Below are 26,661 nucleotides of genomic sequence, written 5' to 3'. Positions count from 1 at the left end.
GGAGCATTTGTCCAAGAGCAAATGCCGGACCCCATCCCCAGAGAGTCTGACTTAGCAGGTCTGGAATGTGGCCCCAGCATGAGTATCATTTTATAACTCCTCTTATGAAAGACGAGGTGGCAGCTGCAGAAACGGAACCATCCTCATAGGAAGTAAAGCATATCTGAAACACAAGGTCCCTCGCCAAAGGGAAAGCAGGACGTCTTTGCTCCCTGCTGTGCTGGCAGTTTCTAGGGCTAATAGATTTCCCGGGCTAAGGAAAGGTCAAAAACATTCAAAGTAATGTGAGTGCGTGTTTTACAGCTGACACTGTGCTCGCCTTCCTCTATATTCCTGAAATCAAAATTTTCACGTTAACATGCTGCATTTGCCAGTGAAATTTATTGTTGTTTCTAGTGAGGGTCTCCTATGCTCGAGTAATTTTCTTTTCTTTTTTTTTTTAACTTTCCACATACCCTCTTTTTTATTACTATTATTATTATTATTATTATTGTGTGTGTGTGTGTGTGTGTGTGATAAGAACACTTAGCCAAAAATCTACTCTTTTAGTAAATTTGAAGTATACAATACAGTGTTTTTAGCTATAGGCATTATGCTATGTAGTAGATCTCTAGAACTTCTTTATCTTACATGACTGAAACTTTGCAACTTTGACCATCAACCCTCCATTCCCTGCCCCAACCAGCCCCTGGCAACCACCATTCTACTCTCTGTTTATATAAGTTTAACTATTTTAGATTCCACATATAAGTGAGGTCGCACAGTATGTGTCTGGCATATTCACTTAGCATAATGTTCTCAAGGTCCATCCATGTTGTCACAAATGTCAGAATTTCCTTCTTTTTAAGGCTGAATAATATTCCATTGTATGTATATACCACATTTTCTTTATTCATCCATCAATGAACACTTAGGTTGTTTTTATATCTTGCTTATTATGAATAGTGCTGCAAAGAACATGGGGAGTATCTGGACTATCAATACCCAGAAGTGAGATTACTGGATCATATGGTAGTTATTTTCAAGGTGAGTAAAACACTGCATAGATACGTTCACGAGACATTGCACAATCATTCCTTGAATCTAGAGATGGCTCAGATTTGTATTAGCTGATGTGGATGAATCAGCTCCCAGGCTTACTTATTGTGTTGAGATGCATTTTTCACATGTTGTTATAATTAGTGATATCAGATTAATCCTTCTGCTTAAAGGGCCATATAGGACTAGGAAATGTACGATGAAAAATACAATTCAGCAGTCCCTTGTTTCATGTGGTGCACCCGTGGAGACCCACCTCCGCAAACTTCTCTTTTTTTTCTTCAGCTATTTCTTCTGAATATTAACCTCTGTGTCTCTAAATGATGGGCTCCTACTGCTATGTCCCGATTTAGGGATTTGGAGGTTATCTGCTGAGTTCTCGGAGGAGATGAGCATTTCGGTCTCTGAGATACATTACAGGGCCCGGGTCTGCTCTTTGGCCTTCCCTGTGGGGGCCACCCAAGCCAGGGTCTGGGCCTCCACTCGGATGCCTGTAGAGAGTCTCTGCCAATACAAAGCCTTCACGGGAGACTCTTTGCTCATCTGTGGCAATGTGGAGGTCATGGTTGGCTTTTTCCAGAGGCTTGCAGCAGAGTCACGGGGTGATCTGCAGCCAACCTGGCAGTATTCCTAGGTTCTGGGGTTCAGGAACTGAGTGGATGGCGGTGCCAACCCATGAGACAAGGGACACAGTTGGGGGTCATCCGCTGATTTGTTGGGCTTGTGGGATATCTGAGTGGACATGCTCCTGAAACCATGCCCTGTGGGGGCTCTGGGGCTCAGCTGGGATTTTCCTGGTGGAGTTCGTGATGCAGGAATCCATCAGCACACAAGCGGAGAAGGACGGAACCAAGTCTGGGTGGCCATGTGGGCACCCAGGGTCACCTACAGAATGAGGAGTGTCCAGGGCAAAGGTCGCAAGAGGGAGGAGGAGTCCTGCTGGGGGAGCACAGAGCAGTCTTGTGATGAGAGTGGTGGACCTATGGGGCTTGGAGTTGGGGTGATGGAAGGGGCTGGGTACATGGGGGCACTTGGTCTGGAGATTCACACCGAATGCCTGGTGTGAGGAGGTTTCTTTGCTTGGGACCATAGAAGCACGAGGAGCCATCAGAAGCCAGAAGAGGTTGTTCGTGTCTGTGGCCCTGGCCAGGATGGATTTCCAGCCTCTGTAAACCTAAGCCCTATCGTGAGAGTGGCCTCAAAGTGTTATCCCTCGTGGTGAGGAGGCTGTGCTTTTGGGCCCTTCAAGGGAGGATCAGAGAGACTTAGCCACAGGGTGACACAACAGAACTCCCCTGGGAGTTCTCCATGGGAGCTGCGAGGGGCCCCGTGTTCCAGTATTCTTTGCAAATGCAAGGAGAGCCCCGAGTCTGGAGGTTCAGATATCTTGCAGCGAGCCACCTGTACCAGGCCGCCATAAATAATGGTGGGGTATGTTCCCCAGTGAAGGAGCAGGTGCGATGCAAGAAAGATTCCGGCCATCACTACCTGGCCACAGCCCAGGTGCCATCAGGAACTGAAGGTCTTTGTCAAGGAAACTCGTCATTGCAAAGCTCCTTAAACTCTCTTTGGGCGGTGGGGGCGGGGGCGGTCTCCGGGTGTCTACCTGGGTGGTACCCCCTATAAGAAAAGGGGACCACATGAGGCATGAATGTGACAAGAGGAGAAGCACGCCCTTCCTCCAAATTGACCCCTTTAGAGATCCCAGGATGAGACACAAGGGCCCCGGGAACCTCTCTGGGTCTGGTTCCTGGTGTGCATTTGCCAGACTCTTCGGCCTCAGAGCGCTGCTGGGGCGTGAAGAAGTGCTGTAGAAGTCATGATTTTCTCAGCGTCAAGAGCCCAATCAGGATCTGGAAGTGGTGGAGTGGCCTCGGAGTTCCAGGTACTCGAGAGGCTGAGGTGGGAGGATGGCTTGAGCCGAGTTCAAGGCTGTAGTGATGTATGTTTGCACGACTGCACTCCAGCCTGGGTGACAGAGCAAGACCTTATATCAAAAAAAACAAAACCGAATCAGGCAATGCGTATATAAATGTTTTCTAAATCTTACAGCTCCACGTGAAGTAAGAGTGCTATTACTGATTTTGTTTTTGCTGCCTAACTGTGGCGGCTGCTTCTATTAGTAACCGAGTTCTATTATTAAATGAAAACACTCAATGGGGCCCAAGACAGCTGACTCGCCCCGGGGTGGAGAAGCGAGACCTGCCCAAAGGGCCATGCCAGTGCACTAGGGCGCATGGCGTCTGTGAGAAATGAGGAGGTTCTGCCTTGGAGAATGAGTTTCTGCCAGGATACAACAATGGGAGACAATTCTTGGGTCTGTCAGGAGCCACTGAAGTTCTCCCCTGTACCTTTCAACTCGGGAGGAAACTGGCATTATGTACATTTGAAAGAGATAGGAAGGAAAAAAGCCCTCCTTCTTTTAATAAGAAATTTTGGCTTGCTGCATTTGCTCCAGGCGTCATTCTCTGTCTGTAGAAACATTGTTTCACTCCACCCTCCAGGGCTCAGGTCCTGGGAAGTGGGGTCTATCTTAATAAAGAACACTGGAGCCCGGCATGGCTGGGGATGTCAATGATGGCCCTCAAGGAGGCCCTGCTCACCTCGGTGACACGCTCATTGGCTGCTCCACTCTCTCTGTGTGTCTGGTTTTCTCCTCTTTCTGTGCTCTGTTTGGGGAGGGTCTATTTATGGGGAGTTAATATCATCTCAGATGATTAAAGAAGAGGTGGCAGCCATGCACACTGGTACACACCAGTAATCCCAATCATTTGGGAGGCGGAGGCTGGAGGATGCTTGAGCCCAGGAGTTTGAGACCAGCCTGGGCAACATAATGAGACCTCATCTCTACAAAGAATAAAAACATTAGCCGGCTGTGGTCGTGCAAGATTGTACTCCCAGCTACTGGGGTGGTTGAGGTGGGAGGATCTCTTGAGCCCAGGAGTTTGACGCTGCAGTGAGCTACAATCATGCTACTGTACTCCATCCTAGGTGACAGAAAAAAAAAAAAAAAAAGAAAAGAAGGGGAAAAAAAACCCTTCTTTTTATGAGAATCTTTGGCTTACTGCTTTTTCTCTAGGCATCCTTTCCTGGCTCTCGACACATGTTTTGACTCCAAGCTCCATGGCTCAGGCCCTGGGAAATGGGGTCTGTCTTAATAAAGGACAGTAGAGCCTGGCCTTGCATGGGGAGGGGAACGACAGCTTCTCTCTTCTGTGTGTCTGTCAGATTCTTTGCTCTTTCTGTGTCCTGTTTTGGGAGTCTGCTTATGAGGGGTTAAAATTGTCCTGGGTTACAGTAGGGAAGACAAGTACGTCCCATTCCCTTGCTACTGTGGACTGATAAGACGGTGTGCGGAGGAGGAGTCGCAGGGAATGGTATGCAGAGAGCAACAAACTCACTCAAGCCCCTCACACCCCACAAGCACGCTGGCTTATTTATTCTCTCTGACTGATTTGACATTTGTCTTGCTTGTCCACCCTCTGGACTGGATAGTAAGGGGAAACAAACGCACTGGATTTTCGTCTAATCTGGTGTCATCTGATGCTGTCATGTAACCGGTCCATTTGTATAAATGCTCAATCTGTTTTGGCGAAAATGATCAGTCTCTTGGATTGCCACCCCACCTCCCTACTCTTGTCCAAGATGGGGAAGGGGCATATATGGCTTTTGAGTCTCCATGGTGATGTGGGAAGGGGCCTATGACATTGTCTGTTGGCTGCAGTGTCCTCGGTGGGTTCTGAGGGAAGGCTCACTCTTGTCCCCAGGTCCTGCTGGCGACGCTGCCCTGCTCACCCATGCGTGAGGCTGGCGTAACTTGCATTTTTGTCTCTCTCTCATCTTGATCAGGACCTTGTGCTCCCTGGCTGACTTGACCTCAGCCCACCTGTGCTGGCATCTAGCAGACCCTTCTGAGTCAGGGCCTCATGCTCTCCCCGACCCCTGACCAGTGCTGTCCACTCCACAGCCTCAGCTGCAGGGTCTCCTAGCCCCTATCTGGCTTATGCTTGCTTCATGGTAGCACCGCTGGGTTTTGAATCAGCCACTTCCACATTCCCCTCTCAGAGAATGTAGAGTGCTGAGGTCTCCCCAAACAGCAGGAACCAAGATCAGCTCTACAAAGTGAAACTCCTCAACTCCAGACATCCCTCTGCCCAAAGAGGCTACTGGGCCATTCTGCAAAACGAGCTCCAAATTTGCATGAGGTAAAACCCTCTTTTACTCGAAGCTTCTCTCCACTCCCTTGTCACACCTTCCTGCTCTGAGATGTCTGACTCTGTCACTGCCTCTGGGGACCTCCTACCCCCTGTGACCAGAACAGGACACCTTCTTTGGCTTGTCTTTCATGTTCACCTCAGACTTGCCCTGTTATATCCAGGTCAAGAAGGTCACAGTTGGGAATTTGTACTTGGTTCAGAACAACAGTAGAATATGTTTCCAAGGGCCTGAGCCATGGAGCTTGGATTCAAAAAAATGTGTCCAGAGCCAGGAAAGGACGCCTAGGGAAAAAGCAGTAAGCCAAAGGTTTACTGCTTCTTACTTATAAGAAGAAGGGGAGATTTTTCCCTCGTTTCTCTCTCTTTTTTTTTTTTTTTTTTTTTTTTTTTTTTTTTTGAGACACCCTCTCGTTCTGTCACCAAGGCTGGACTATAGTGGCACAATCATAGCTCACTGCAGCCTCAAAATCCTGGTTTCAAGAGATCCTCCCACCTCAGCCACCCCAAAATACAGATTAGGGACAAAAGCCCTATTGAAGGGAGTTGAGGAGGCCGTGGCCTCAGAACTCCAGGCAGTTTTTGTTGAAGGGCAGCACATTCTGTGCCAGCAGCTGCTGAAGGACATGTGGGGAGAGGGTGGGTTTTTCCTCCTTTGCTTGTGGAGTGCTCCAACGTAGAGGGGGCAGTTGATGACTTTGAAGGGAGGAGGGATCATTGCAGGAGCAAAGCCCCTGAGAAGGTGGGAGGTATGGGATCCTGAGCTGAGGTGAGGAGCTGGCTTCAGTTAGGAGCACTGTATGCAGAAGGGCGGCAGAGAATGCCAGGGCAGGCACGGGTAGACCGGGCTTGGGAAGCCCTAAGAGTTCCCAGTGGATTGCTTCTGTCTTCTCGATGAATCCTTAGGGTAGGCCACTGAAATGGAAGAGGGTTCCTAGCATTGTTGGGGGGTATGTTAGCAATGGAGGTAGGATGACAGTGAAAGAGAGAAGCAATCTCTCTTGGTCATGGAGAAAGGTACAATAATAAGTAAGGCATTTTTTCTCATCAGTGCTCAGCTCCTGAGAGGCAGGGCGCCCATCCTTTACTGCACATCGTGGAGGGGCGCAGTCTTTCCTGAGGCCAAGGGCATGAAGGTGGGCAGGAGGAGACCCCTGAAGACATAGGGGTTCTGGCAGTGGCCTGGTCAGCCCCGGGGGTGGGCGTTGAGATCGCCAGAGAGGATTTATAGAGTAAGGGCTGCGAGGGTACAGGGGGTGTGTCACGTGGGAAGTGTGTGCAAAGGCTGGCTTGGGCACTTTGGGAGGCTGAGGCGGGGGGATCACACGGTTAGAAGTTCGATACCAGCCTGGCCAATATGGTGAAACCCCGCCTCTACTAAAAATACAAAAATTAGCCGGGCATGGTGGCGGGTGCCTGTAGTCCCAGCTATGCGTGAGGCTGAGGCAAGAGAATCGCCTGAGCCTGGGAGGCGGAGGTTGCAGTGAGCCGAGATCGCGCCACTGCACACCACCCTTGGCGACAGAGCGAGACTCCGTCTCAAAAAAAAAAAAAAAAAAAAGCGCCTGGCTTGGTAGGAGGAGAATGGCCTGGTGACTGACACAAGTCTCGAACGTGGCGCGGCTGGGGCAGTCGCGTCCCTCAGCCGTCAGTTCCCAACAGCAAGGAAGGAAGCCCTGGCGGACCCCGTGAAGGATACAGGAGCCGATCTCCCCGGGCTCCGAAGCGCAGTCCCAGAGCCCGTCAATCCTACGCCAGCAACGCCCCACGGGTTGCGTTTTCCGGCGCTACAGGAACTTCCTGCGCGGTTGCTGTGGTTGCGAGGGTGTGACAAGTGGGGGTTACCGACGCCGCAAGAACTTCCTGCTCGGCTGCTGTGGTTGCGGGAACGGGACTAGCGCGGTTGCTATGGTTGCGAGGCCGTGACTGGGGGGGGGGGTTCCGGCGCCGCAGGAACTTCTGCGCGGTTGCTGTGATTGAGAGGGCAGGATTAGAAGTTTTGTGCAGTGGTGGGTCCCTCTTCCCTGTTCGCCGGAGCCATTGCGGCCCGTACCATTCCCTTCTCGGTCGTAGTTCTCCTCCCGCTAGCCTGCCCCAGCCGGGCTCGGGGCCGAAAAGCAGAGGAGAAGATGGAATTTCCTCTGCAGTTGGCGGCGTTCGGTTTTTGCGGCCGGCAGGTGGCAATGTTGCACCATGGAGCCGCCCTGCTCGCCTCCCGCCCCGCCCTTCGCGAGCGAAAAAAGGCCGCCGAATCTTTTCCGAGAGAAGAGGCTTTTTTTTTTTTTTTTTCCCTTCCCTGGGGTCTGCGCCCGTAGGTCCCGGAGGCTGAGATTCCGCCCTCTGAGGGGCCCCCTCGCTAAAACTCAGAGCCTGTGGACAAAGCCTTTTTGGTTTTCAAATCGGCCTGTTTCCCGCGAGGCTGCCCTCTTCCTTTAGCAACCCTCATTCTGCTGCGCTGAATGCTCTCGTCTTTTTTTTTTTTGGAGACAGAGTCTCGCTCTGTCGCCCACGCTGGAGTGCAGTGGCGCGATCTCCGCTCACTGCAAGGTCCGCCTCCCGGGTTCACGCCATTCTCCTGCCTCAGCCTCCCGAATAGCTGGGACTACAGGCGCCCGCCACCACACCTTGCTAATTTTTTGTGTTTTGTTTAGTAGAGACGGGGTTTCACCTGTTAGCCAGGATGGTCTCAATCTCCTGACCTCGTGATCCACCCGCCTCGGCCTCCCAAAGTGCTGGGATTACAGGCGTGAGCCACCGGGCCCGGCCTGGTCTCATCCTTCTTTTCCCCCACGCCGTCCTGGCGCCTGTGGACCTTCATCAACGTTTTTTTTTTTTGAGACGGAGTCTCGCTTTGTTGCCCAGGTTGGGGTGCAGTGTTGCGAGGCTCACTGCAACCTCCGCCTCCTGGGTTCAAGGGATTCTCCTGCCTCAGCCTCTTGAGTAGCTGAAATTATAGGCAGGCGCCACCACACCCGGCTAATTTTTGTATTTTTAGTACAGACGAGGTTTCACCATGTTGGCCAGTCCAGTCTCGAACTCCTGACCTCAGGTGATCCGCCCGCCTCAGCCTCCTAAAGTGCTGGGATTACAAGCGTGAGCCACCGCCCGGCCCATCAATGTATTCTTTCATTAGGGACTGCGTTCAGCCTCACTGGAGAACATTGGGAGGCGAGATAACGCAGAATAAAGAAAACGAATCTTAGCCACCGTCCCATCACGCAGCGGTGGCCATTCATTATGCTTTGTGATATTTCCTTAAGAAGGTTTTTCATCCATAAAGGTGCATTTTCCACATACTGAGATTCCTACTTCCGTCGCGACTTCAACATCCTTCTTTTTAAACTCGGTTTCACATTTTTGAAAAATTCTTTTTGTAACTTTCATGGTTTTGATTGAAATAATAATGCAAACGTTTTCTGGAACGTTGAAAGTTCCTGTAAAACTTGAGTGCACAATTCATTAACTCGATATCCAAAGACAGCTGTCACTGTGTTATGAGGGTAGGAGTTGTGGTATGTGTGTGTTCCAGTCTTTTGTCCTCAGCACCTGGAAGACTACTTAGAATTTACTAGGTGCCTAATAAACATTGTGAATTAAACTGATATTTACATTTCCAGTCAATTTTCCTTATATATGCAGAGTTAATCTTTTCATAACCCTGGATTATAATATAGCACCGGTTTTCTACATGATTTTTTCGTTTCACATTTTGTAGCGAGCATTTGCCTTTGTCGTTAACATTTCTTAAATGTTTGTCTTGCATCAGTCAGGTCAATTCACTTACAGAAGATAATTTTACTTGTTTATGATATTCAGGAAAGAATTCAGGGCTTTGCATGTAAAACACTCTCCTTAATTCCATAAAAATCTCACTGAAGCCGGCCAGCGCAGTGGCTCACGCCTGTAATCCCAGCACTTTGGGAGGCCAAGGTGGGCAGATCACCTGAGGTCGGGAGTTTGAGACCAGCCTGGCTAACATGTTGAAACCCCGTCTCTACTAAAAATACAAAATTAGCTGGGCGTGGAGGTGTGCGCCTGTAATCCCAGCTACTCGGGGGGCTGAGGCAGGAGAATCGCTTGAACCCAGGAGGTGGAGGTTGCAGTGAGCCAAGATCACACCACTGCACTCCTGCCTGGGCAAGAGTGAGACTCCGTCTCCAAAAATAATAATCTCACTGAAGCTTAACTGAGTAAGTTGTAGCCTAGAATTGCCTTGATAGAGACGGATCTTTTATTCTGTGTTTTAATCAGCTTTCAATATATTGGCTGTCTTCCACAGGACACTGCCCTAGATCAAGTCAATTCATAGAACTGAGATTCTGGATGGCATGCTAAGGTTATCTGGCCCAGTGGTAAGAAGCTACAGTCAGCTTAGCTTGCTGCATTGATATAGTCATGTAATGACGTACTGGGGGCATAAAGAAAAATGCACTAAATATGAACTTAGGGGCCTAATTCCCAACGTGTCATTGGAGTCAGGGACACCATCACTTGACTGGAAGCACCATATGTGAGCCAAGGCTCATCTGACTGCAGTGGTCTTTCTCCATGTCTAGCTAATACTTGTGAAGCTGCTTTAGGCATGCCTCAAATAACTGAAAAAAATCACATACTTCTTTCCAAAAAGGGGGAGGGGGCTCACCGTAAACAGTACTGTACACAAATAATCGGAGTTAATTTATGCAGATAGCTTCTTTACCCTAAAGCTGCGGTTTGATTTGGACAAGAAGTTCTTCACTAATATTCACTTCCTCTCACAGGGCCTCATGCAGGGCCTTGGGCCAGGCCTCAAGAGAAGTCCCTTTCTATTAATAGTTCCTGCCCTGCCAGCCTTACCTATTTGACTGAGTCACTTTGCTTCTCTGGGCTTGCAGCAACATCCAGGGAGGGGTGTGGTGAGAGTGCCCCTGTTCGCAGCCCAACAGCTCCTCTTTTTTCTCTTATGCATTGGATTTTTTTTTTCAAGAAACATGCTTTTACTTTAACAAAAACTGAAATCCACTGGTCTACGTGATAGTCTAAGATTTCCTATGTGCTTAGTCACCCACAGATGAAGGAAGATTGGACAGAAATGAAGTTATGAAAATGAGTAAGTACAGCTATCCATAGGAGTAGCGGCTACTACCAAGCAATCGCTCTGCTTAGGTCTCCAGCACTGTCAAGTTACTCTACTGGCCCTTGGCTTAATCAAGACTATTTGAAGATAAACTTTTATCTTTTGTTAAAGCTAATATATTTTTGCTGCCTCATTAAATAGATTAGCCTGTTTCCTAACTAAATAGTTATATAAGGGCCGGGCACGGTGGCTCATGCCTGTAATCCTAGCAATTTGGGAGGCAGAGGCAGGTGGATCACATGGTCAGGAGTTCAAGACCAGCGTGGCTAAGATGGTGAAACCCCGTCTCAACTAAAACTACAAATAATTAGCCAGGCGCTGTGGCAGGCATCTGTAATCCCAGCTACTTGGGAGGCTGAGGCAGGAGAATCGCTTGAACTCGGGCGGCAGAGGTTGCAGTGAACCGAGATCGCACCACTGCACTCCAGCCTGGGTGACAGAGACTCTGTCTCAAAATAGTAATAATAATAATAATAATAATAGGCATATAAGAGCATAGACTGTAGCATCACTGAAAACTAAACTCTATAGAAATTTCAGTCCTTTTTTTCAATTTAGTGAGTTTTTCAATATCTTTTCCAAACAGCAAAACACAGTTTTTCCTATATTTGTTTCCCAGTGGCATCTTAGGTTGTATTATTTTGGCACAGACACCCTTCGTTTGTATTTTAAAGATGTAGGGACCCCGTCTCTACAAAAAAAATTTTTTAAAATTAGCCAGGTGTGGTTCCAGCTACTTGAGGCTGAAGTGGCAGGATTGCTTGAGCCCAGTAGTTTAAGGCTACAGTGAGCTGTGATCACACCATGGCACTCCAGCTTGGGCAACAGAGTGAGACCTTGTCTCGAAAAAAAAGATGTAAAGAAAGTCTTTACTCTCCCTAAAATTATGATTCCAGAGACTGTATTCTTATCTATTTCAAATCATGTGGATAAGATTTATTGAGCATATACTATGTGTTGGGTACTATACTGAGTCCTTTACATGTACTATTAGTCTCATTGATCATAGAAACCTTTGAAGTTTGTTATTGGTTACTATAATTATTCCTGTTTAACAGATGAGAAAACTGCTACTTAAAGAGACATCAATGCTCAGGTGTATGATGCTAAAGATGTTTGTATAATGTAAACCCTATGATGACTCAAGGGACAGATTTCCTCATATTATTTTTTTCTTTTTTTTGAGACGGAGTCTCACTCCCTCACCCAGGCTGGAGTGCAGTGGGGTGATCTCAGCTTACTGCAACCTCCGCCTCCTGGGTTCAAGCATTTCTCCTGCCTCAACCTCCCGAGTAGCTGGGATTACAGGCACACGCTACCATGCCCAGCTAATCTTTTGTATTTTAGTAGAGACGGGGGGCATGAGCCACTGTACCTGCCGTTTTTTGTTTTTTTTTTGAGACAGGGTCTCTATCACCCAGGCTGGAGTGCAGTGGTGCAATAATGGTTCACTGCAGCCTCGACCTCCTGAGCTCAAGAGATCCTCCCACCTCAGCCTCCCAAGTAGCTGGAATCATACCTGGCTTTTTTTTTTTTTTTTTGAGACGGAGTCTCGCTCTGTCACCAGGCTGCAGTGCAGTGACACGATCTCGGCTCACTGCAATCTCCGCCTCCCAGGTTCAAGCGATTCTACTCCGTCAGCCTCCTGAGTAGCTAGGATTACAGGTGCGTGCCACCACACCCAGCTCATTTTTTCGTATTTTTAGTAGAGACAGGTTTTCACCATATTGGCCAGGATAGTCTCGATCTCCTAACCTCGTGATCCACCTGCCTCAGCCTCCCAAAGTGCTGGGATTACAGGTGAGAGCCACCGTGCCTGGCAAAACCTGGCTAATTTTTAAAAATTAAAAACAAATCCCAGCACTTTGGGAGGCCAAGGTGGGAGGATCACTTGAGATCAGGAGTTCGAGACCAGCTGGGCCAACATGGTGAAACCCCGTATCTACTAAAAATACAAAAATTGGCCAGGCGTGGCGGCACGTGCCTGTAGTCCCAGCTACTGTGGAGGCTGAGGCACAAGAATCGCTTGAACCCAGGAGACAGAGGTTGCAGTGAGCCGAGATTGCACCACTGCACTCCAGCCTGGGCAACAGAGTGAGACCCTATCTCAAAATAAATTATTTTTCCAGTCCCTCCTCTTAGACAAGATGAACTCCTTTCATTGCCAGCATATTCTTTTTTGGAGAGAAAACAAAATTATAAGGATATATCATATGCAGGAATTGAGCCAAGAAGGCCTCCATAATGGATCTGAGGAGCAGTTTGTTATTTGGTCTTCTGTTCCTTAGTCGTAACATGGGTCATCCATTTGGACAGGAGAGTGCTGCTGGTCTTAACTAGATGTGACTGGATAGACTTCATGAGGAGTATTCCTATGAGAATAAAAAGAAAAATTATCACTATATCTTGGAAAAGCAGTGCATCCCCAGGACTGTATCCCTGTTGGGAATATTCAAGGGAAAAAGTCATATTCTCAGCCACCCAATGATAACCCAGAGGTCCCAGAGATCAGGACTAGGTGGCAATTCATCAAAAAGACATCAGAAAGGTGTTGGGGGATATATGTACAGCAGTCGTCATTGACAACTGCACAAGCGCATCCATCTCCTAGATCTGCCCGGATGATGGCTAATGCCAGTTGATGATGGACAACAGCCTCTGGAGTTCTTGCATTTCTTGAGTGATTGTGTTAATATTTTTCGTGACATCACTGGTGACTTGGTTGGCTTCATGAATGAGAGCATGGAAAACTCAGGCATTGGGTTGAGCTTCTTCAGTAACCCACAGAGCTGGATTGCCAGAAAAGCCTGCAACCTGAGACCTGTCCCTGTTGGGGGCGAACACATCTAAAACCATTCCAAGTCTTTTAGCTTCTTCAGACAGTTCCTGTTGTTTTCCTGGAGAGAATGGCTGTTTTGCAGAGGGATGTTCTCACTCCTGACAATGGATTGTTTTGTCTAGGAGTGAGAGTTTTACTCTACTTCTGAAAAGGTGATAAGTTGTCATAACTCTATGCAAATGTATAATCAGAAAGGGAGAAAGAGATGGGTAAGATAACATGACTATCCAATTGGCTGGTTAAAAAAAAAAAGGCAGTGAACCCACAACAAAGTATGAATTGCTTTGGTATTCTCCGGGGGGGGAAAAAAACAATTGTCACAATTTATCATGTAACTTTCCTAGGTGCGGCTGATGTTGGGGCTAAACCCAAGATACCCACTGCCTTCATTTGGGCTAATAACCTGGCCGGTTTCCTTTGCAGTAGCTTAGGCTCACAAATTTATGATTACAAACAAACACTTCCTTTGGATAAAAACAAGTTCATCTCCTTTGGTGCGTATCCTGGGTAGGGTGTGTTCCTTTTTTAGAGTCATCAGAGGTCCAGTTTGTATGGGAATATGCCTCAAATGGCAGCCGTACTGGTGGAGAGATTTCTTCCAGGGTAGGAAATGGAGGAGTTGTAAAATACAATTGACAGGAAAAGGTGAGCAGAGCCAATAGGTGACATTAGCTTCATAAGCCTGAGCAAGAAAATGAGAAAGATTTGAGGTATTGAGTAAGGGCAGAGGAGAAAGGGAGAAGGAAATGGGGAGAACAAGGAGAGGAAACAGAAATAGCAGAGTGAGGATACAAGTTGGTAGCGATAGTATAATTTTTGGCTAACAGGAAACACCTTACAAAGTTTCTTAATTATAATTTCAGTAAAATGAGTAAGTAGAGATTCCCCAGATAGGAAGTACAAATTCTAATGTTCTTAAAAGTCATAGTAAGAGCTGTTGCCTTAGAGCAAGGGAATTAAGGAAATTAAACGTTTTGTGATGCAGGGAGTTATATAAAGTCCATCTGTAAATCTTCAAAAGGTCCCTGGAGCTGTGGTTCCTGTCCATGTCCCACATTTACAGTTTGTCCAGGATTATAAAGTATTGCAGGTGGAACATACCCTGGGGACATCATCTGCTACTCAAATAAAATTCCCCACCAGTGTTGGCCCAGAGGAGTTTTCAAGGTTTACTGTGATGGATCATAGCCTACAAATTTTTCATCAAGCTCCAATTCAGACTGGAGAGGCCAAACAGCAGTCTTGGTATCTCCATTGCCCATCTGATAGGAGGGAACATTGGGTTTCTTCCAATATCTTATTTTACTGTGGTAAAATATACATAACATAAAATTTACTATTTTAACCATTTTTAAGTATACAGTTCAGTTCCATTGAATACATTCACATTGTTCTGCAGGCACCACCACCATCCATCTCCAGAACTCTTTTCATCTTGCAAAACTGAAACTCTGTCCACACTGAACCATAGCTCCATATTCCCCCTCCTTCCAGCCCCTGGCAACTACCATTCTACTCCCTGTCTCTATGAATGTGACTACTCTAAATACCTCATATAAGTGAAATTATATAATGTTTGTCTTTGTGACTGTCTTATTTCAGTTAGTATGTCTTCAAGGTTTTTTAATGTTGTAGCATGTGTCAGAATGTCATTCCTTTTTTAAGGCTGAATAATACTCCATTGTATTTATATACCACATTTTGTGTATCTATTCATCTGTCAATGGACACTTGGGTTGCTTCCACATTTTGGCTATTGAGAATAATGCTGCTATGAAAATGGGTGTACAAATATCTGGTCATGTCCCTGACTGCAGTTCTTTTGGGTATATACCAAGAACTGGGATTGCTGGATTATATGGTAATTCTATGTTTAATTTTTTGAGGAACTGCCATTCTCCCTTATCTCTTTTATAGAATCGAATGCTTGTGACTGCAGTTTTCCCAAGGTTTCATAGAAGTGGTCTGGAGGCTCTTCAAGGAGAACTACAAACCACTGCTGAAGGAAATAAGAGAGGACACAAACAAATGGAAAAACATTCCATGCTCATGGATAGGAAGAATCAATATCGTGAAAATGGCCTTACTGCCCAAAGTAATTTATAGATTCAATGCTATCCTCATCAAGCTACCACTGACTTTCTTCACAGAATTGGAAAAAAACTACTTTCAACTTCATATGGAATCAAAACAGAGCCCGCATAGCCAAGACAATCCTGGGCAAGAAGAACAAAGCTGGAGGCATCACGCTACCTGACTTGAAACTTTACTACAAGGCTACAGTAACCAAAACAGCATGGTACTGGTACCAGAACAGAGATATAGACCAATGGAACAGAACGGAGGCCTCAGAAATATTACCACACATCTACCACCTCTGATCTTTGACAAACCTGACACACACAAGCAATGGGGAAAACATTCCCTGTTTAATAAATTATGTTGGGAAAACTGGCTAGCCATATGCAGAAAACTGAAACTGGACCCCTTCCTTACACCTTATACAAAAATTAACACAAGATGGATCAAAGACTTAAACGTAAGACCTAGGACCATAAAAATCCTAGAAGAAAACCTGGGCAATACCATTTAGGATGTAGGCATGGGCAAAGACTTCATGACTAAAACATCAAAAGCAATGGTAACAAAAGCCAAAATTGACAAATGGGATCTAATTAAAATAAAGAGCTTCTGCACAGCAAAAGAAACTATCATCAGAGTGAACAGGCAACCTACAGAATGGGACAAAATTTTTGCAATCTACCCATCTGACAAAGGGCTAATATCCAGAATCTACAAAGAACTTAAACAAATTTACAAGAAAAAACAACCCCATAAAAAAATGGTCAAAGGGTATGAACTGACACTTCTCAAAAGAAGACATTTATGCAGCCAACAGACATATGAAAAAATGCTCATCATCACTGGTCATTAGAGAAATGCAAATCAAAACCACGATGGGTTTTCTAACCTCATGCCAGTTAGAATAGCGATCATTAAAAAGTCAGGAAACAACAGATGCTGGAGAGGATGTGGAGAAATAGGAATGCTTTTACACTGTTGGTGGGAGTGTAAATTAGTTCAACCATTGTGGAAGACAGTGTGGCTATTCTTCAAGGATCTAGAACTAGAAATACCATTTGACCCAGCAATCCCATTACTGGGCATATACCCGAAGGATTATAAATCATTCTGCTATAAAGACACGTGCACACGTATGTTTATTGCGGCACTATACACAATAGCAAAGACTTGGAACAACCCAAATGTCCATCAATGATAGACTTGATTAAGAAAACGTGGCTCATATACACCATGGAATACTATGCAGCCATAAAAAAGGATGAGTTTGTGTCCTTTGCAGGGACATGGATGAAGCTGGAAACCATCATTCTCAGCAAACTATCACAAGATCAGAAAACCAAACACCGCATATTCTCACTCATAAGTGGGAGCTGAAGAATGAGAACACATGGACACAGGGAGGGGAACATCACACACCAGGGCCTGTGGTGGGTGGGGGGATAGAGGAGGGATAACATTAGGAGAAATACCTAATGTAGGTGATGGGTTGATGGGTGCAGCAAACCACCATAGCATGTGTATACCTATGTAACAAAACTGCACGTTCTGCACATGTAACCCAGAACTTAAATTATAATAAATAAATAAATAAGTGGTCTGGAGGAACCAGACCATCATTAGTTTGCTGAATATGAATGAGAGCGAATTGTTTAGCATACCAGTCAAGGACTTTCCTTTTGTTTCACAGGTTTATTTCCCAGTAGGAGCTTTGACCACACTTACAGCCAATTCCTGGAGCAAGGTTTCTAGTAAAGCTCGACCTTGCTCACCATACTTAATATAAGTACCAGCAGCAGGTAGGAAACCCTATTGTTTCTGTAGAATACCAAAATTATAAACCACAGCATCGGCACACATGCTTGTCTAGCTGTGTTGTATTTGTAGAGGCCCTTGTGTTTCCCTTAGGTGAAGTTGAGGGCCATAAGACTGTGCATGCAGTTTTCTCCTCATTTATCATACTTTCTTCAAAATACTGAGCTAAGTGTTGTAACTCATGGATGGGTATGACCTGCCCACCTATTTTCTGCTTCTGAACAGCAGATGATATTTCAGGCTTAGGGCCATTAACAAAAAAGGTGGAGAACTCCCTGGCGGCATCAGCGTTAATGCCCAACCTCTAGCATTCCTGATAGTAGTATCTAATTGGTCTCTATAGTTAGAGACAGATTCATCCTACCTTTGTCAACAGGATTGGATTGTTCTCTAGTAATTGTGAGGGGGTAAACTTCAGGGATAGCCTTTAAAAGACACTATCCTATTTCTGGGGCTTCTACATATGCAGAGCAGGTGTTATTTCTAGGAGTGTTACCTAAATCCTCATTTATGGTGGCCTTGTCAAACCAGGCTCAGGGATCTCCTGGTCTTACTAAAAGGTGTGCTAAATGATACAGGTCAAGGAGCTCAGGCAGATCAAGGAACTCAGGGTGGCCAGGTGCAGTGGCTCACGCCTGTAATCCCAGCACTTTGGGAGGCCGAGGCAGGCGGATCACCTGAGGTCAGGAGTTCGAGACCAGCCTGGCCAACATGGTAAAATCCTGTCTCTACTAAAAATACAAAAATTAGCTGGGCGTGGTGGTGGGCACCTGTAATCCCAGGTACTCGGGAGGCTGAGGCAGGAGAATTGCTTGAACCCAGGAGGCAGAGGTTGCAGTGAGCCGAGATTGCGCCATTGCACTCCAGCCTGGGCAACAAGAGCAAAACTCCATGAATAATAATAATAATAATCATCATCATCATCATCAGAGATAGTGAAAAATATATATGTACAAAAATATTCTTTACATTTTATGGAGGGAATATCTTTGAGGAATGTATCAATATGCTTTCCTCCTACACATTTCCTTGCATGAATTTCCCTAGTGATTAGTAGAGTGCATTTTCTACCAGAAGGCAAAAATGGAAAATGAAAGAACACATAGCAGCTATAACTAAATTTCAAGACTAGATTTTACTACATGCACTCTAAAAAAATCTGGCTTAAAAATCCGGTTGGGCGCCATGGCTCACGCCTGTAATCCTAACACTTTGGGAGGTTGAGGCAGGTGGATCGTTTGACGCCAGAAGTTCGAGACCAGCCTGGTCAACATTGTGAAACCCTGTCTCTATTAAAAAGACAAAAATCAGCCAGGCGTGGTGGCCCATGCCTGTAATCCCAGCTACTCAGGAGGGTGAGGCACAAGAATCGCTTGAACCTGGGAGGCAGAGGTGCAGTGAGCCGAGACCGTGCCACTGCACTCCAGGCTGGGAGACAGAGCGAGACTCCGTCCCAAAAAAAAAAAAAAAAAATCTGTACCTACTACACACGTAATAGAAAATATTAGACACAACAACAGTAGTATGACATCTACAACTGCCAGGACCCAAGCCAAGAACATGTTGGGCTGTTTATGATGAACACCACCCCCTGAAGCAGATGCTGTTACCACCCTTAATCTATACTTGTGGAAATAGGCACACAGATGTGGAGTCAGTTGTCCCTGGTCTGTCAGACTCTATATTACACACTGGCTTGCAGAATGCTTTCCTGCCCCCAGTATAAGAATAAAAGACACACTGGGGAAGTGTGTAAAAGAGCCAGCAAAACTTTTAAAAAAATCATGGCAGTCACTGCTCACAGAAATAGTGCAAAATGGAAAGAAAAAATAAACCATGAAGGAAATTGTTCAAAGAGTAGGATCTAAGTATTATGAAATGATACCTTTTTTTTTTTTTTGAGACAAGGCCCAGGTTGGAGTACAGTGGTGCAATCAAGGCTCACTGCAGCCTTGACCTCCTGGGCTCAAGCGACCCTCCCACTTCAGCCCCCTGTGGCTCCCAAAAGCTGGGACTATAGGTACACACCACCACAGCCTGCCAATTTTATTGTTTATGTTTTGTAGAGACAGGATCTCACTATGTTGCCCAGGCTGGCCTCCAACTTGATCCTGGGATCAAGCAATCCTCCTGCCTTGGCCTCCCAAAGTGCTGGGATTACAGGCCTAAGCCATGACGCCTGGCCTATTTTTTTTTTAATCACCTGGAAGAAATTAGACACTTGTATTTGTATTCAACAAATGTCTATATTGACAAGACAAAGCTAGGCACTGTTCTGGTAATGTGCTGAAAATACATTCGTGAGCAAAAACAAAGCAAAACAAATATAGTTTCTGTCCTTATAATGATCACTTTCTGATATTAACCTTTGAAATAGGGAGTCAGGGGTTATTTCTGTTGTCCAGCTTAATTGTTAATTTTTTTTTTGCTCTTCTATACTACATATTGTATTAGCAAAAGACATGAATAAAAAATTTTCGAGTCTTTTTGAAATAATTTGTGGGACACCTTAATGCTAAATAGAATAGTTTAAAAATTTTCGAAAGAAATGACGCAAACATCAATCTCAGTATGTTTAAAATGTACCTTTATAGATGGAAAACCGCTAAGGAAATAAAAAAATATGATTAGTGATGATGGCACGTTGATGGAACTGTGGATAGTTTTCTTCACTATATTTTATCTCTCAGTGCTATGAAAAGATTGTTTCTACACGTATAAACAAAAATGACGGGAAATATAAATACTTTATTTCACAATGTTTATTAGGCACCCAGTAAATTCTAAGTGTCGTTGCAGGTACTGAGGACAAAAGACTGAAACACACACACACAGACCACAGCTCCTGCCCTCATAAGAGAACACGGTGACAGCTGTCTTTGGATCACGAGTTAATGAATTGTGCACTGGAGTTTTACAGGAACACTGAACATTCCAGAAAACGTTTGCATTATTTCAATCAAAACGACAAAAATCACAAAAACCGTTTTTCAAAAATGTGAAACCGAGTTTTAAAATAAGGATGTTGAAGTCGTGACGCAAGTAGGAATGTCAGTATGTGGAAAATGCACCTTTATGGATGAAAAACCCTCTTAAGGAAGAAATTTCACAAAGCATAATGAATGGCCACCGCTGTGTGATAGGACGGTGGCTAAGATTCGTTTTCTTTATTCTGCGTTATCTCGCCTCGCATGTTCTCCAGCAAGGCTGAACGCCCTACCTAATGAAAGAATACAGTGATGAAGGCCAACGGATTCCAGGACGACGTGGGGGAAAGACCATTCAGAGCAGCAGAATAAGGGTTGCTAAGGGACGCGGGCAGGTCCGCGGGAGACAGGCCGATTTGAAAAGCAAAAAGGCTTTGTCCACCAGTGCTGAGTTTCAGCGAGGGACACCCAGTGGCAACTCAGGCTCCAGGACCAGCCGGTTCACACGCCAGGGAAGGAGGAAAAAAAAAAAACGGCCTCTTCCATCGGAAAACGATGGGCAGCGTTTTTTCGCTCGCGAAGGGCGGGGCGGGAGGCGAGCAGGGCCACTCCACAGTGCAACACTGCCACCTGCCGGCGAAAGAAACCGAACGCCACCAACCGCAGAGGAAATTCCATCTTCTCCACTACTTTTCGGCACCAAGCCCTGAGAGCTCCACTGCGGCAGGAAAGGAGAGCGACGAACAGAGAAGGGACTGGAACGGGCCGCGGTGGCTCCGGCGAACAGGGAAGAGGGACTCACCCCTACACAAAAGCCTCCCCTAGTCCCGCCCTCGCAACCACAGCAACTGCGCAATAAGTTCCTGCGGCGCCAGACACCCCCACTAGTCCCGCCCTCGGAACCATAGCATCCGGACAGAAAGTTCCTGCGCCGCCGGAAAAACGCAGTCCGGAGGGCGGGGCTGGCCTAGGATTGACGAGCTCTGGGCCTGCGCGTCGGAGTCCGGGGAGGTCGGCTCGTCTCATCGGGGTTCGCCGCAGGCTTCCTTCCCTGCGGTTAGGAGCTGACGGCTGAGGGACACGACTGCCCAGCCGCCCCGCGTTCGAGACCTGTGCCAGTCCCAGAGCCATTCTCCTCCCATCCAGCCAGCCTTTGAACACGCTTCCCACGTGGCACACCCCGTCTTCCCCGCAGCCCTTAATCCGCCGATCCTCCCTGGCGATCTCAGCGCCCCCAGGGGCTGACCAGGCCACCGCCAGAACCTCTCCGTCCTCACGGGTCTCCTCCTGCCCACCTAAGTCTCTTCTGCCAGCGGTCATGCCCTGGGCCTCAAGAAAGACCGCACCCCTCCACGATGTGCAGGAATGCACGGGCGTCCTGCCTGTCTGAGCACTGATGAGAAAAACCTTAACAAGCCTTACAAATTATTGTACCTTTCTCCATGACCAAGAGAGATTGCTTCTCTCTTTCACTGTCATCCTACCTCCATTGCTAACATACCCCCCAACAATGCTAGGAACCCTCTTCCATTTCAGTGGCCTACCCTAAGGATTCATCGAGAAGACAGAAGCAATCCACTGGGAACTCTTAGGGCTTCCCAAGCCCGGTCTACCCGTGCCTGCCCTGGCATTCTCTGCCGCCCTTCTGCATACAGTGCTCCTAACTGAAGCCAGCTCCTCACCTCAGCTCAGGATCCCATACCTCCCACCTTCTCAGGGGCTTTGCTCCTGCAATGATCCCTCCTCCCTTCAAAGTCATCAACTGCCCCCTCTACGTTGGAGCACTCCACAAGCAAAGGAGGAAAAACCCACCCTCTCCCCACATGTCCTTCAGCAGCTGCTGGCACAGAATGTGCTGCCCTTCAACAAAAACTGCCTGGAGTTCTGAGGCCACGGCCTCCTCAACTCCCTTCAATAGGGCTTTTGTCCCTAATCTGTATTTTGGGGTGGCTGAGGTGGGAGGATCTCTTGAAACCAGGATTTTGAGGCTGCAGTGAGCTATGATTGTGCCACTATAGTCCAGCCTTGGTGACAGAACGAGAGGGTGTCTCAAAAAAAAAAAAAAAAAAAAAAAAAAAGAGAGAGAAACGAGGGAAAAATCTCCCCTTCTTCTTATAAGTAAGAAGCAGTAAACCTTTGGCTTACTGCTTTTTCCCTAGGCGTCCTTTCCTGGCTCTGGACACATTTTTTTGAATCCAAGCTCCATGGCTCAGGCCCTTGGAAACATATTCTACTGTTGTTCTGAACCAAGTACAAATTCCCAACTGTGACCTTCTTGACCTGGATATAACAGGGCAAGTCTGAGGTGAACATGAAAGACAAGCCAAAGAAGGTGTCCTGTTCTGGTCACAGGGGGTAGGAGGTCCCCAGAGGCAGTGACAGAGTCAGACATCTCAGAGCAGGAAGGTGTGACAAGGGAGTGGAGAGAAGCTTCGAGTAAAAGAGGGTTTTACCTCATGCAAATTTGGAGCTCGTTTTGCAGAATGGCCCAGTAGCCTCTTTGGGCAGAGGGATGTCTGGAGTTGAGGAGTTTCACTTTGTAGAGCTGATCTTGGTTCCTGCTGTTTGGGGAGACCTCAGCACTCTACATTCTCTGAGAGGGGAATGTGGAAGTGGCTGATTCAAAACCCAGCGGTGCTACCATGAAGCAAGCATAAGCCAGATAGGGGCTAGGAGACCCTGCAGCTGAGGCTGTGGAGTGGACAGCACTGGTCAGGGGTCGGGGAGAGCATGAGGCCCTGACTCAGAAGGGTCTGCTAGATGCCAGCACAGGTGGGCTGAGGTCAAGTCAGCCAGGGAGCACAAGGTCCTGATCAAGATGAGAGAGAGACAAAAATGCAAGTTACGCCAGCCTCACGCATGGGTGAGCAGGGCAGCGTCGCCAGCAGGACCTGGGGACAAGAGTGAGCCTTCCCTCAGAACCCACCGAGGACACTGCAGCCAACAGACAATGTCATAGGCCCCTTCCCACATCACCATGGAGACTCAAAAGCCATATATGCCCCTTCCCCATCTTGGACAAGAGTAGGGAGGTGGGGTGGCAATCCAAGAGACTGATCATTTTCGCCAAAACAGATTGAGCATTTATACAAATGGACCGGTTACATGACAGCATCAGATGACACCAGATTAGACGAAAATCCAGTGCGTTTGTTTCCCCTTACTATCCAGTCCAGAGGGTGGACAAGCAAGACAAATGTCAAATCAGTCAGAGAGAATAAATAAGCCAGCGTGCTTGTGGGGTGTGAGGGGCTTGAGTGAGTTTGTTGCTCTCTGCATACCATTCCCTGCGACTCCTCCTCCGCACACCGTCTTATCAGTCCACAGTAGCAAGGGAATGGGACGTACTTGTCTTCCCTACTGTAACCCAGGACAATTTTAACCCCTCATAAGCAGACTCCCAAAACAGGACACAGAAAGAGCAAAGAATCTGACAGACACACAGAAGAGAGAAGCTGTCGTTCCCCTCCCCATGCAAGGCCAGGCTCTACTGTCCTTTATTAAGACAGACCCCATTTCCCAGGGCCTGAGCCATGGAGCTTGGAGTCAAAACATGTGTCGAGAGCCAGGAAAGGATGCCTAGAGAAAAAGCAGTAAGCCAAAGATTCTCATAAAAAGAAGGGTTTTTTTTCCCCTTCTTTTCTTTTTTTTTTTTTTTTTCTGTCACCTAGGATGGAGTACAGTAGCATGATTGTAGCTCACTGCAGCGTCAAACTCCTGGGCTCAAGAGATCCTCCCACCTCAACCACCCCAGTAGCTGGGAGTACAATCTTGCACGACCACAGCCGGCTAATGTTTTTATTCTTTGTAGAGATGAGGTCTCATTATGTTGCCCAGGCTGGTCTCAAACTCCTGGGCTCAAGCATCCTCCAGCCTCCGCCTCCCAAATGATTGGGATTACTGGTGTGTACCAGTGTGCATGGCTGCCACCTCTTCTTTAATCATCTGAGATGATATTAACTCCCCATAAATAGACCCTCCCCAAACAGAGCACAGAAAGAGGAGAAAACCAGACACACAGAGAGAGTGGAGCAGCCAATGAGCGTGTCACCGAGGTGAGCAGGGCCTCCTTGAGGGCCATCATTGACATCCCCAGCCATGCCGGGCTCCAGTGTTCTTTATTAAGATAGACCCCACTTCCCAGGACCTGAGCCCTGGAGGGTGGAGTGAAACAATGTTTCTACAGACAGAGAATGACGCCTGGAGCAAATGCAGCAAGCCAAAATTTCTTATTAAAAGAAGGAGGGCTTTTTTCCTTCCTATCTCTTTCAAATGTACATAATGCCAGTTTCCTCCCGAGTTGAAAGGTACAGGGGAGAACTTCAGTGGCTCCTGACAGACCCAAGAATTGTCTCCCATTGTTGTATCCTGGCAGAAACTCATTCTCCAAGGCAGAACCTCCTCATTTCTCACAGACGCCATGCGCCCTAGTGCACTGGCATGGCCCTTTGGGCAGGTCTCGCTTCTCCACCCCGGGGCGAGTCAGCTGTCTTGGGCCCCATTGAGTGTTTTCATTTAATAATAGAACTCGGTTACTAATAGAAGCAGCCGCCACAGTTAGGCAGCAAAAACAAAATCAGTAATAGCACTCTTACTTCACGTGGAGCTGTAAGATTTAGAAAACATTTATATACGCATTGCCTGATTCGGTTTTGTTTTTTTTGATATAAGGTCTTGCTCTGTCACCCAGGCTGGAGTGCAGTCGTGCAAACATACATCACTACAGCCTTGAACTCGGCTCAAGCCATCCTCCCACCTCAGCCTCTCGAGTACCTGGAACTCCGAGGCCACTCCACCACTTCCAGATCCTGATTGGGCTCTTGACGCTGAGAAAATCATGACTTCTACAGCACTTCTTCACGCCCCAGCAGCGCTCTGAGGCCGAAGAGTCTGGCAAATGCACACCAGGAACCAGACCCAGAGAGGTTCCCGGGGCCCTTGTGTCTCATCCTGGGATCTCTAAAGGGGTCAATTTGGAGGAAGGGCGTGCTTCTCCTCTTGTCACATTCATGCCTCATGTGGTCCCCTTTTCTTATAGGGGGTACCACCCAGGTAGACACCCGGAGACCGCCCCCGCCCCCACCGCCCAAAGAGAGTTTAAGGAGCTTTGCAATGACGAGTTTCCTTGACAAAGACCTTCAGTTCCTGATGGCACCTGGGCTGTGGCCAGGTAGTGATGGCCGGAATCTTTCTTGCATCGCACCTGCTCCTTCACTGGGGAACATACCCCACCATTATTTATGGCGGCCTGGTACAGGTGGCTCGCTGCAAGATATCTGAACCTCCAGACTCGGGGCTCTCCTTGCATTTGCAAAGAATACTGGAACACGGGGCCCCTCGCAGCTCCCATGGAGAACTCCCAGGGGAGTTCTGTTGTGTCACCCTGTGGCTAAGTCTCTCTGATCCTCCCTTGAAGGGCCCAAAAGCACAGCCTCCTCACCACGAGGGATAACACTTTGAGGCCACTCTCACGATAGGGCTTAGGTTTACAGAGGCTGGAAATCCATCCTGGCCAGGGCCACAGACACGAACAACCTCTTCTGGCTTCTGATGGCTCCTCGTGCTTCTATGGTCCCAAGCAAAGAAACCTCCTCACACCAGGCATTCGGTGTGAATCTCCAGACCAAGTGCCCCCATGTACCCAGCCCCTTCCATCACCCCAACTCCAAGCCCCATAGGTCCACCACTCTCATCACAAGACTGCTCTGTGCTCCCCCAGCAGGACTCCTCCTCCCTCTTGCGACCTTTGCCCTGGACACTCCTCATTCTGTAGGTGACCCTGGGTGCCCACATGGCCACCCAGACTTGGTTCCGTCCTTCTCCGCTTGTGTGCTGATGGATTCCTGCATCACGAACTCCACCAGGAAAATCCCAGCTGAGCCCCAGAGCCCCCACAGGGCATGGTTTCAGGAGCATGTCCACTCAGATATCCCACAAGCCCAACAAATCAGCGGATGACCCCCAACTGTGTCCCTTGTCTCATGGGTTGGCACCGCCATCCACTCAGTTCCTGAACCCCAGAACCTAGGAATACTGCCAGGTTGGCTGCAGATCACCCCGTGACTCTGCTGCAAGCCTCTGGAAAAAGCCAACCATGACCTCCACATTGCCACAGATGAGCAAAGAGTCTCCCGTGAAGGCTTTGTATTGGCAGAGACTCTCTACAGGCATCCGAGTGGAGGCCCAGACCCTGGCTTGGGTGGCCCCCACAGGGAAGGCCAAAGAGCAGACCCGGGCCCTGTAATGTATCTCAGAGACCGAAATGCTCATCTCCTCCGAGAACTCAGCAGATAACCTCCAAATCCCTAAATCGGGACATAGCAGTAGGAGCCCATCATTTAGAGACACAGAGGTTAATATTCAGAAGAAATAGCTGAAGAAAAAAAAGAGAAGTTTGCGGAGGTGGGTCTCCACGGGTGCACCACATGAAACAAGGGACTGCTGAATTGTATTTTTCATCGTACATTTCCTAGTCCTATATGGCCCTTTAAGCAGAAGGATTAATCTGATATCACTAATTATAACAACATGTGAAAAATGCATCTCAACACAATAAGTAAGCCTGGGAGCTGATTCATCCACATCAGCTAATACAAATCTGAGCCATCTCTAGATTCAAGGAATGATTGT

At 47.3% G+C, this 26,661-nt stretch overlaps 2 protein-coding genes across 11 annotated transcripts in view; one reads left to right on the top strand and one right to left on the bottom strand.

Moving 5' to 3' along the window:
* The window catches only part of FAM156A (family with sequence similarity 156 member A), a 70,112-nt gene extending 53,389 nt beyond the window's left edge, over positions 1–16,723 (top strand). For 4 of the 6 annotated variants that reach the window (XR_008622809.2, XR_008955218.2, XR_008955217.2 and 1 more), the window contains exons 7-8: positions 946–1,026; positions 2,131–4,475. The gene's annotated coding sequence lies outside the window, so the exon portion shown is untranslated. Of the gene's footprint in view, positions 1–945; positions 1,027–2,130; positions 4,544–15,124 lie in introns of those variants that run through there. The other 2 variants (XR_008622808.2, XR_010111235.1) reach the window with 2 other exon arrangements.
* A 2,975-nt stretch (positions 16,724–19,698) lies between these two features.
* LOC100984122 (protein FAM156A/FAM156B) overlaps positions 19,699–26,661 on the bottom strand; it is a 30,352-nt gene continuing 23,389 nt past the window's right edge. For 2 of the 5 annotated variants that reach the window (XR_010111239.1, XR_010111236.1), the window contains one exon: positions 19,700–25,597. The gene's annotated coding sequence lies outside the window, so the exon portion shown is untranslated. Of the gene's footprint in view, positions 25,598–26,661 lie in introns of all 5 variants that reach the window. The other 3 variants (XR_010111238.1, XR_010111237.1, XR_010111240.1) reach the window with 2 other exon arrangements.

Source organism: Pan paniscus, chromosome X (genome assembly GCF_029289425.2).
Source record: "Pan paniscus chromosome X, NHGRI_mPanPan1-v2.0_pri, whole genome shotgun sequence".
NCBI lineage: Eukaryota > Metazoa > Chordata > Mammalia > Primates > Hominidae > Pan > Pan paniscus.
This window is presented reverse-complemented; position numbering and strand designations above follow the sequence as displayed.